The sequence below is a fragment of the Macrobrachium nipponense genome, chromosome 33 (assembly GCF_015104395.2).
Source record: "Macrobrachium nipponense isolate FS-2020 chromosome 33, ASM1510439v2, whole genome shotgun sequence".
In the NCBI taxonomy this organism is placed as follows: Eukaryota; Metazoa; Arthropoda; class Malacostraca; order Decapoda; family Palaemonidae; genus Macrobrachium; species Macrobrachium nipponense.
In genome coordinates this window covers 16472721-16485467 of record NC_087219.1, presented here as the reverse complement: position 1 = coordinate 16485467, position 12747 = coordinate 16472721, and the positions used below count along the sequence as shown (strand labels likewise).

The following is a 12747-nucleotide window of genomic DNA, read 5'->3' as shown; positions in this document are numbered from 1 at the left end:
TTCAGAAGTGTCCACATTTTCAATGAATTAATTTCTAATATAGCCTTCAGAATATTGCATTACTCCATTCGGTCATAGCCGTAAAATTGGATAGTAAATAAAAAAAACTATTTGTTCACTTATGAACAGTTTTAGCTTGTTGCATTTCCTGGAGTTCCTGTGGAAAGATGGCTACGCATTTTCTTAGAAGCCTAAGTTCGGGGAATTAAACGACAGCCTTTTATTAGGTTATTTAATGTTTATTCAAGTCATAGAAAATAATAATTTTATCCCCATTTTTCGCTTCCTTGAAAGCAACAGACCACATTTGATTCAAAGTCATGTTATTGACACTTTGTATGTCCAGAATAACTCGGTTGATCAGCTGATTTGTATGTTTCGCAAACATCTGGTTCTATTTTAGTTTTGCGTATCGCTGTTGTTCTTTGTGGCAGATTTGTAAGCGTATATCTTCTTGTATTATATGGTAAAAAAAAAAAAAAATCTACTGCAGCATGTGTGTGAATTTGTGTCAGACCCATTCTGACTGCCTCCTACAAGAGTGAGGTAGATCTGATTCCCATTGCTACAGAGCCCTGCGCCAAAGTCACATTATGGTACAGTTAAGGGCCTGAATTCTGCAACAGTTGAGATTTTGCTCACTTGTGTAGTAACTGGTAGTCGTTAGGGGCCTCTTCAGTTAATTTTGAAAACTACTGGAAGACATAGGTTGGCTATTTCTTCCGTAGCTCTAACGTTGGTCTAGTAACTGAAGGCTGTTGTAATTGGTTTAGCTTTACGAGCCAATTACAGACCAGTCTTCTCTATGGTCCTGTGTATCTGGCCGTGAAACATGGACATAAACTTGAAACCCGTTTACTTTTGAGGTTATGTTCTTTTTTTAGTATTCCTTTTTCACTTCTTCGCCACATCGTCAGCTGAGTACAGCTCTTCATAGCTAATCTCTTGTGGTCTGAACATATCTGCCAGCTTGTGAAACTGACCTTGGCTCAGTAAAAGATTTCAAGAAAGGTTATTCAATAGTCTGGTACTCTGCGTGTGCCACTATTCAATCCCCAGACCTGATTGTTGATGAAAGCCTAACTACCTCTTAACTATATGACGGGCATCTTTGCCTAGGTTATAGTTCGTTCTGAGATTCGTGCCAAGGTCACATTATGGCACATTAGTGGGCTCAGTATGATACTCTGCCAGACTTGAATTCCACCACACAGCAAGAGGTTGAAAGGGATTCCTCTCTCAGACGGTTTGAGGATTTGTTTAGCCAAAGGCTAATGGCGGTCTTAGCGCAGGTCCAAGCATAAACAGCCGATTTCTAAGGGCCACTTATCCATAGTCTCATTTTGGATATTATAACCGGGTCCAGTGTTTCCGTCCAATATACAAGGACCTGAAACATTCCACACACCCTGCAGTAGACTCTCCTCCACACGAGTTCAGAAGTAGTAATCGTCTGCCCCACACACGCCAGCTAACCAACGTCGCATCTTGGATGTCTGCTTCGAGGCCGGTGTTCCGCAGGACGTTGCAACAGAACCCGAAGGATCCGTCCCACTGAGGATGATGGTGATGTTTGGGTTGCTCCAGCTACTGAATGATTCATTCTTGAGATTCTTCGGTTGGCTGAAAGAGGCGCAGAAGGAAGACGGTTATAGGTCAGACGACATTGTGAAACTTAGTTGCTACCAATATGCCACTATTGTTTATTTTGTGTGTTTTTTTTTTTAATGTTAAGAATATTTGACGTCTTTCTCGAATAAATGAAGGGAAATAGTTACAGTACTTACTTATTATTTGTGTCTGTCAAGTTGTCATTGAAGATGTATAACTTTTGACTTAGGTTACAGGGTCCCTGCATAATTGAACCGTCCAAATCTGAAAAATAGAGGCGGAGATAAGATGTTTTCGCAAAAGGACGAATTTTATGTTTAAGAAACTTATATGGAGATCTCTTTCAATTTCTGTGAAGTTTAATTATGTATTTATGTATTGGTTTCATGGTTACTGAAATAGCAAATTCGTTTGTAGTGATGCAATTTATGATTTATGCTTTGCCATTTATGAAAATTGGATAATGTTTTCGATGTCTTATCATTTAATCAACTCTACCACCATAAGGCAATTCACCTTGTATTGTAATTACTTATTCATATTTACTAATTTATTGATATATCTTTTTTTTCACATAACTGCTGATTTCTTTCTGTATTCCCTTTGATCTTCCGCAACGTGTTTCGAATGAACACCATAATATTTTGTGGAAGCTTGAATTTCAAGTCTGTGGCCCCTTTGGTGGGATTGTTCCATATGAATAGGGATTTGTCTTCTGAACAGTGATTATTATGTGCCTGATGTTTTGCTCAAGATTTTGGGAAATTAGGACCTTCTTTGGAGTATTATCTCATTCAGATCTGTTTATCTATATTTATGTATCTTTTCATAACTCTCTTTTTACTATATGTTGTATATGAGATTTTTATTATATATATAATATATATATATATATATATTATATATATATGTATCTATTATAGATAATATACAATATAGATATGTATATAATATATAGATATAATGTATATTGTATGTACATATACATATTTATATATGATATATATAATACATATATATAATATTTATATCTATATATATATTAATGTATGTATGTACATAATAATATATATAATATATACCTATATTTTATATATTTTATTCGTTTGTATATAATATAATATAGATATAATTATATATATATATATATACATTCATATTATATATACGTATATATATATGCTTACATACATACATACATAACATTTATATATATATATATATATATATATATAATATATATATAGAACTGTGAAATATAAAACGTCAAAATGTAGACGGTAAATACCATATTTCAGAGATCACTCTCTCTCTCTCTCTCCTCTCTCTCTCTCTCTCTCTCTCTCTCTCTCTCTCTCATCTCTCTCTCTCTCACTACTATCTATACTACATACCCGGGGACTACTACTTACCCCAGAATAAGAGTAGCTCCGAGTCCTCTTGTTTGGGCACCATCCCCGAGTGGCCCACTTTGGGCATTTGCCTGATGATTGTACTGAAAGGAAATTCAGGAATGCTGTGTTAGGATTGTGCCGATGTTTGACTTATTAAGTATTTTCATGGTAGTATGGATGAATGGCATTTAAGTGATAGAAAGGAAGGTCTCAAACACACTATTATTATTATTATTATTATTATTATTATTATTATTATTATTATTATTATTATTATTATGCTTCATTTATTACATATAATCAATTAGGTAAATATCTTGTGAGTCAAAATGTGACTTAGTGGACTTGGTAAGCTACTTCATGATAATAATGATAGTAAAAGTAATCATTATTATAATTTTTTTTTCTTGTCTATCACAGTCCTCCAATTCGACTGGGTGGTATTTATAGTGTGGGGTTCCGGGTTGCATCCTGCCTCCTTAGGAGTCCATCACTTTTCTTACTATGTGCGCCGTTTCTAGGATCACACTCTTCTGCATGAGTCCTGGAGCTACTTTCAGCCTCTAGGTTTTCCAGATTCCTTTTCAGGGATCTTGGGATCGTGACCTAGTGCCTCCTATGATGATGGGTACAATTTCCACTGGCATATTACCCATATCGTTCCTATTTCTATTTTCAGGTCTTGATACTAATCCATTGTTTTTCCCATTTCTTTCTCTTCAACTCTGGGTGCCCATGGTATTACGACATCAATGAGTGATACTTCTTCTTGGTTTGTCAATCAACGTCACGTCTGGTCTATTTGCACGTATCACCCTCTCTGTTCTGATGCCATAGTCGTAGAGGATCTTTGCCTGATCGTTTTCTAGCACGCCTTCAGGTTGGTGCTCGTACCACTTATACTGCAAGGTAGCTGGTGTTTCTTGCACAGGCTCTAGTGGGATGGCTTTTGCCACTGAATCATGCCTCTGTTTGTACTGGTTCTGTGCAAGTGCCGGACATTCGCTTGCTATTTGGTTTATGGTGTCATTTTTCGTATTGCACTTCCTATATATGGGAGAGATGTTATATCCATCTATCGTTCTGTGAACATATCAGGTTTTTAGGGCCTGATCTTGTGCCGCTGTTATCATTCCTTCAGTTTCCTTCTTGAGCTCTCCCCTCAGTAGCCATTGCCATGTATCATCGGTGGCTAGTTCTTTACCTCTGTCTCATGTATTGTCCGTGCGTTGGTTTGTTGATTATTATTATTATTATTATTATTATTATTATTATTATTATTATTATTATTATTATTATTATTATTATTAAGTCGCTTAGTAGGCTCACTAAGTCGCATTTTGACTCAAAGGATATTTACCTAAATGAAATATAATAAAATGTACTACTAAAGAAGCTGGACAGCAAATTATTAATAGATCAATAATAATAATAATAATAATAATAATAATAATAATAATAATAGTAATGATAATAATAAATATGATACTCTTTGACTAGATATTCCCAAGCAACATAATATTGTCCAAGAAGACTGTACTATATTAAAAATAAATATATGAAACTCACTCGAACAAACTTCCGAAACTTCGCCTCGTGCGTACGTCGATCAAGCCTCGAAGTTTTGGAGAAGTTTCCCCTACATTGGAGAATCACTGTGCCTTGAAGGGGGTTAGTCCTGCGGCCCGACACCTTGTGAAAATGGGCAGAGCAGCGATGTCACTTCGACGCGATCCAAGTCTCGACTGTTCTTGTTTCTCAAGTTCAACATTCTATATAGTTCGTTCGTCTGTGATTGTGCCTCCCTTCGTGTTACTGAATTAATATTTCCTTGATGTTATTCGTAGTCTTGTCTAGTGCCATCAGTGCGCCTCACGGGGTGCACTGTAAGCATTTACTGAATGTTCTTTGCAACGTCCTATCGGCACATTAGCTGGAACCCCTTTCGTTACTTTTACCGTACCTCCGTTCTTATTCTCTTTCTTCCTACTCCCTGTCCACCCTCTCTTGACAGTTGTCATAGTGCAACTGCTTTGAGGGTTTCCTCCTGTTACATCTTTCAAACCTTTTTATTCTCAGTTTCCTTTCCAGCGCTGAATGATAATATCTTTATTCGAGAATTATTGCCAATAAACTTCTAAAGAGTATAAATTGGTAACGATAATAAATGTGCAAACAGATATTAATTTGAGCAGTCAAGGAAGCAATAATTCTTGAACAACGATATGTATACGACTTGACAAAGAGAAATTATTTCTGGGTCAAATTCATCATTAGACTAAAATATGCTCTACTTTCAAAATTATTTGCGATTAATTCCCAAATTATTTTTTAAACAATCATCTACCTCCAAAAATCGAATCCATAGAGTCCTGTATATATATATATATATATATATATATATATATATATATATATATATATATATTATATATGTGTGTGTGTGAGAGAGAGAGAGAGAGAGAGAGAGAGAGAGAGAGACATAACCCCATCATGAGAAAACCTGTCCTAAGATAAGGAAACTTGCATGGTCACTCTTAGTACGATTACCATTGCATCAGGTAAGGAGATTACAAAGAAGTTTCTTTATCTACAGAGAGAGAGAGGGGGAATCAATGTTATCACACGTTCGTGCCGGCCTGTGCAAGGCATAAGTTTCATCTGAACGTAAATAGAGATGGCGGGTACAAAATTGGAACACGTGTACGCGCTCTGTTTTTTATATCTATATCTTCTCTCTCTCTCTAGGTGAGTCATCTGGTATAAGTCTGGAATCATATCACAAGTCAGAGAGAGAGAGAGAGATATTAATGCAAGGTCATTTATGCTCATGTCTGTGCATAGCCATTCGAAGCACCAACAAAAGTAGGTGATAATGTAGAGGTCCTGTTATGTATAAGAATAATTTTTTTTTTAGAAAAATATCGATATTTTGGGATCGTTCGTAGATAGTGACAACCCCCCCCCCCCCCCTCACAAAGGGTTTCTGTGGGCGTTATCTACGACTAATTCCCGTAGGGGGAATAATGCCGTCAGTGCACCTTACGTGACGCACTGTAGGCATTACTCGAGGGTCTTTGCAGCGTCCCTTCGGCCCCTAGCTGCCAACCTCTTTCATTCCTTTTACTATACCTCCGGTCGTATTCTCTTCCCTCTGACTTTCCACCCTCTCTAATAGTTCTTTCTTAGTTACACCTTTCAAACCTTCTTCTATCGTCAGTTGCTCTTTCAGCCCTGAATGACCATATAGGTCCCAGCTCTTGGCCTTTGGCCTAAATTCTATCTCCCAATCTAACCTCTAGGACTAATATTACGCTTTATTTATCCGTTACTGAATTGGTATTGGTATGTGATTGAGATATACATACATATATATATATATATATATATATATATATATATATAATATACATATATATATATATATATATATAATGATGTTTTTTTTACTAATTTGTTTTGAGGTTGGCTACAGAAAATGTTAGTCCTAAAGATTCTGAGCACCTCTCTCTCTCTCTCTCTCTGAGTGGGCATTGGGTCTCATCCCCCAAGCTAGGACTCCTCTCTTTACCTTGGTATAGTACCCCATGCCCCACTAACCAAGATTCCACGCAAGAGGTCATTCTACCCTAGCAGAGGTTCAATACGAATTGCATCAGGTGCCTTTAGTTGGTTTTACGAAACTAAACTCTGTTTTTTTTCATCTGTCCATCCGCCTGTGGTGTTTGCGTATGGGAACACTGCGCCCCGGGCTTTAAATAGTTACGCTATGTGTAAGTTTTAGGTAAATAAAAGGATATCTGGGTGTACATTTGCAACTGAAAAGTGTTTTAATAATTTACTGTATGCGAATTACACCTTTAATATTCGAAATAGGATATTATTATAATTGTTGAATGTCAGATGAATGTAACTATCTAAAGCCCGGGACGCAGTGTTACCATACGAAACACCACAGGCGGATGGACAGATGGAAAAAAACCGTGTATAGTACTACAGTTGGTTGTAGGCCGACGCTGAGTTTTGACTAACAACTATTGTTTTCCGGTTGTGACAGAGACTACTTCCTTGTTTCTCCCTCAGACCATCCACTATGAAGGCAGACGGTCTAGTACTGGTGAGGAAGAACCATTGGGTCGTTCAGAAGCACGTTTGTTCCAGGAAAGCGGAATATATCAGCATTCCTGTGTTAATAGTCACGAGAACGACTATAGTCGATTCACATCAACCGTGCTTTTGAAGTCTAGGCCCGTCCCTTACGCCGCTCCTGATTGGCTGTTGATAAGCCAATCACAGGGCTGGAAACTCTCAGGCTCTCGAGAGAGTTCACATAGGCAGGATGTGTATTCCTCCTCTCCTGAGGGATACGTCTTTCAAACGTATGCCTCAGGAGAGGTGGAACACACATCCTGCCCATGTGAACTCTCGAGAGAGAGACTGATTTTCCAGCCCTGTGAATGGCTAATCAACAGCCAATCAGGAGCGTCGTAAGGGACGGGCCTAGACATCAAATGAACGGTTGATGTGAATCTACTTTAGTGACTGGCAACAATGTAGCGAGGCCCACCCGTTGGTTTCAATGAATGATGAAATTTCGTCTTACTAGGTCAACTAACTCCTAAAAAAATTAATAACAATAATAATGGACACAGTATCTAAGCGCCGTAAGCCATAGGTCAAAATAGAAATATGTCCAAGTATTACATCATCGGCTTTTGGTCTGTCAGTCCAGAAAGTTCCCTCCAAGAATTGTGCGCCAAACGTTGGCATGGCGCCACGGTCGCGCGGTTTGGCGCCTAACTGGGGAGTTCCCCGGGATATCCTTTGGTATCCCGTTTTGTTTTGAATAATTTACCAACCAAAACGTTCATTATATTATACGAATCGCATACGTTGCTGATGATTCGACACATATATATAGTATGTATACGTATATAATATACTATTTAAGTATAGATTATGAAATGGACAGCAATTTCCTGTTCTATTAGGAAATACCGAATCCTTTATTATTATTATTATTATTATTATTATTATTTTAATAATTTATAAATGACCTACCTAATGCAGTGCAGGCCGAAACAATTTTATTTGCGGATGATGCTGCTTTTCTGTTGGTATCCCATTCATTCACCGAGCTTATGAATAAAGTTAGGAATTTGTTTAATGAACTTGAGGTATACTTAAAAGCAAATATGCTAACTCCTAATACTAGTAAGAGTAAGTTGATGTTTGTCCTGACCAGGTCTCCCCAAGAACTTCCCCGCCCTATCTTTCGCTGGTGGCATTATTGAATGGGTAACGGACTTCAACATACCTAGGGGCTTGACTATCACTAATACCTGACATATACAAAACACATTAAAACAATGTCTCACTTAATGTCAGCCGTATAACTGGAGCAATTATTAGTACTCGTGATTTCGTGCCGACTGACATATGCTTAAACTATATTATGCTCTAGTGCTCCCCTACTTGAATAACCACCTCTTAATATGGGGCTCGGCACCTGTTACTGTGCTTAAGAGATTGTAAGGTACGTGTCAACAACTTGTTAAGAATAATTCTGGGAGTCAGATATGAGGATGGAAGACCGGTGATGGGCACATCGGAACTATATACACGTTTGCAAATACTAAACATAAGTAGCCTGTATAAACTAAGCTTATTCAAGTTCTTGAGAAGACTGCTTATGGGTGAGCTGCCTTACTTTTATGATCTTTTGTTACGCCCCAACTTGAGTTCCCATGATATGCTACTAGGGGCCGTGGTTATCATACACCTATCATACGTACGGAGGTTGAAAGGAGATTCCTCCACTATCAGCTGATTGGGCTTAACAATGAACTTGACAGAAAGCTTTTAGAAGATTCCTTTTATGTTTCTCTCAGAAATTACAAAAAACTGTTACTTGCACAACAGTAGGTATTTTAAGGGGTGTTGAACTGTGCTTTTTAAAGACTCCTTTTAGTTACCCAGGTATTTTTATTCCTTGGAACACAAGCTGGACGTGTGTGTTATTTTATTGGCATTTGTATGAATGCTGTGTTGCAAGCTGGACTTGCCTTCTTTTGTATTTTAATGGCCTTACTTAGTATTATATCTTACTTAGTATTATGACCCTTTGTCAAAAAAATAGGCTCGACCCATGTATTTTTATGTCTCTGTTTTAGCTTGTAAGTCTGTATAACTTTTATGAAAAACCAGTAAACTTGCCTATGTTATCGCCATATAAGCATTAAATTGCTTCGGCGAATTTTCTGTTTATACTATGAATTTGTAACAAATAAGGACAAACAAATATACTATACTATACTATACTATACTATTATATTATTATTATTATTATTTCCATTACCAATATTATTATTTTGCCATTTTTCCAGCTTAGGTATATTTTTCCTATTTTCCAGATTTATATGATTTCAAGGTAGTGACGTCAGTATTAGACCTAACCTGGTTTTAAACCTACGGACCTTACATTCACGAAAGGTTGATGCATTGGATTTGTAGCCCGTAGGAAATGTTAGATATAGGAGAAAAAATTTAAGCGTGGTTTAATCTTTAAAGTGTGTGTGTGTCGAACTTTCGGGTAAATGAAAGAAAATTAGGTTAGGCTATATTACAAGAGATTTCGTAACAGCTGTTACTGAATAATATTCATATTCATTTTTTTTTATACTTGATGTGTGGACTGCAAATGACGAAAAATATTTGTTATGTGTGTGTGTGTGTGTGTATATATATATATATATATATATATATATTATATATATATATATATATATATATATATATAGTGTGTATGTATAACAAGTTGTTTCCTCTAATAAGGGTTATCCCAGGGAAAATGATGTACGGTGAAGATGATTGCATCGACAGCAAGAGAAATAGCAGTAGGAATGAGTATTGAAGCAGTTAGAGGGAGCAAGTCAGTTGGACTTTCCCGTGATACAACCTTGGAGAACGGGTTGTCTCATCGATTGTTTGTTTGTTTGTGCTAGAGATAAAGAAACAGCAATAGAGAGAGAGAGTGATATAATCTGTTGTTTTGTTTGATAGAACGAGTGATACAAGGAAGAGATCATTTCGTACCATGCGTTTAGGTTTCTTTTAGAAACTTTTGCTTTCTCTGGCTGGTTACCTTACGTTTTGGCGCCATTTTTCTTGGTCTGGTTAAATCTTCCCTTATAAAATTGTTCCTACCCGTGTAAACTATCATTAAATCTACTTCTATAATTGTTATTTAGTAATGTTATATTATATGTATACATCAACGGATAAGTGTATATATTCATAAATAGTTACAAACAAGAACACGATTCGGCGCGCGTATCTTGCTGCTGTTGTTTGAAGAGTTGCCATGTATTTCCCTTTTATTTTCTTTTTATATATAATTAATGTACTACTTACTACATTGACTATTGGCACCAATTACCCTTTCATCCAGCAAAATTAATTCCTTGCCAAATAGGACTGCTTGAGTTTTATTCATTATTTTTAGACATTTTACTCTTCCCGGGTTAAATGTTAAAGGGCAAAAAGAATGTCCAACGTTTGGAGGCAAGTCTCGGGAAATCCTGATGACCGCGCGGGTTCACGTTCTTAGACTTACGTGGCCGAATTCGATTAAATTCTCAGCGCTTTTAGTTGATTCTCTCTTCTCTCTCTCTCTCTCTCTATCTCTCTCCTCTCTCTATATATATATATATATATATATATATATATATATATATATGTGTGTTGTGTGTGTGTGTGTGTGTTGTATATATGTATGTGTATTGTATAATTTTTTATACCTTTATGACGTATTCTTAACAGTATTTTATTACCGTCAAATGGCCATGTTACTCGCCTTACCACAGCGGTAGTGTTTGAATCTCGGACGATGGAAAGCATGTTAGACGAGTTCCGTTAATTCACATGATGGAAAAACTAATAGTACTACAATTGCGTCACTTACAATTACATCACGTGCTGACTTCGCATCCCAAGCCACCTCCCCTCCCTCACCCCACCCCAACTTCATCCCTTACCCAGGAAAGGGGGGCGGGGGTTAGTAAGAATGGTATATAGTCTTCAACGATGGATGATATGTCTGTTTTCTCTGTGTTTAAAGAAAAGATCTTTGGAAAGTTGTTTTTACCGTTATATTGCGTCAGCCTGTGCGCTTTCTCTCCATTTTCGCTCCTTTCTTCTGGAGTGTATTTAAGGATACAACAGTTTACCTAACAGACGATAATTGTAGATACATTTTGTTGCGTAAGAAGATGAAAAAAACTAAAGCTTTCAAAGTGAATGATGATGCCATCGGGGATAGTGGACGTGAATTCGTGGAATTTTAGTCTCACTCAAGTCATTGGCAGTGGCTTGGACTTGTGTCGAACGTCTCTCTCTCTCTCCCTCTCTCTGTTCGTCCGTCTGTCCACCTGTCTGTTATTTTTTGCTGTTAAAGGTCAGTAACTGTATTTTTCACTGATTTTGTAAAATTTTAGCACGTAGAATACTTGCGAATGACAGTGATGTAATAAAACAAGTATTTTTTTTTAACTAGGCCTATGTTTTCAAGGTCAATTTAATTTACATTTTGGGAGAGACAGATATGTGACTTTTGAGGAGGGGAGGATCCTTGGTGTGGGTGGAGGGTGGGTGGGACCTGGTTGTGACTAGTCAGTCAGCTAATCACCGGTTAACATATTCACATCATAGTGCCACACTGGTCATAATCGTTAGGAATGAATTATTGTGGACGCTAATAGTTAATTGTTCAATTAAAATTGTCGACAATTTAAAAAGAAAGAAAAAACTTAGCCGTAGAAGAATATACTCAGTTGATCTTTTTCTTCATTGAATATGTATTGAAGTGGCCATCAATTTTGCGTTAAGAAGAGGGACGAAAATCAACCCTAGAAACAATGGCAGTTGGTACTATACCAATGACGGTTTGGAGTTCTCCAAGGCGATGTGAGTTGCCTTTAATGTTTATCATCATGTATTTTATTAAACCCAATAAAATGTTTTTTAGTACCTGTTCTCAAAAGTGTTTGTTAAATTGACAGAGGTGAAGAGAAAGAGCCAGCCCTAAGTTATCCCTGATAACGGTAATGGATGCTTATCAGTGTTGCCCACTTCTGACTGTCCGTATTCAATTAAGGTTTGCAGTTATGTGTCAACTATTGCTAAGAAGTGTTGCCGCTAATGTGAGTTATCAAGCACTTCCATTATCAACCCCCCACACCCTGTACAAAAAATTTCCCCGAATTAATTACTTATTTTTCTTTTTTCATAAACTTGCTTTAGTTAAGAGTGTGCTGATAAGACACTCGAACGTGGAGCCATCTAGCGGACGGAATTTGCACCAGGTTTTAGAGTTAGTACCAAGATATATTTATGGATACTACTACACATTGTGCAATACTTTCTTAAGTTACGAGTGTATTCTAGTTATATCCGGAATAGTTTGGTGTTTGTTTATACTTATATAAATATAGTTGTGTTTGGCTCAGTGAAGTTTAAGAGTAAGCTATTTTTGTTTCTCTTTTAGTTAGATTTTTGTAAACAGGGATCATTTTTGTGAAAGATTACCATATTAATAGTTTTTTTATTCAGAAATGTTACCATAATATTATCAAAGCTATGACCTTGACCTGTGCAACGCCAGATTATTACAACAAACCAAGGAACATGGTGATTATGCTCTGCTCCTTTCCATTTTTTTCGTCAATCTATTAAGGGAATTAAT

At 36.8% G+C, this 12747-nt stretch overlaps 1 long non-coding RNA gene across 1 annotated transcript; it reads right to left on the bottom strand.

Moving 5' to 3' along the window:
• Positions 1–218: 218 nt before the first annotated feature.
• Positions 219–4774, bottom strand: LOC135202972 (uncharacterized). Its single transcript, XR_010311841.1, has 4 exons — positions 4575–4774; positions 3024–3106; positions 1788–1875; positions 219–1623 (listed from the first exon to the last, which is right to left on the bottom strand). It is a non-coding gene; the product is annotated as an uncharacterized LOC135202972 (long non-coding RNA).
• Positions 4775–12747: the final 7973 nt, after the last annotated feature.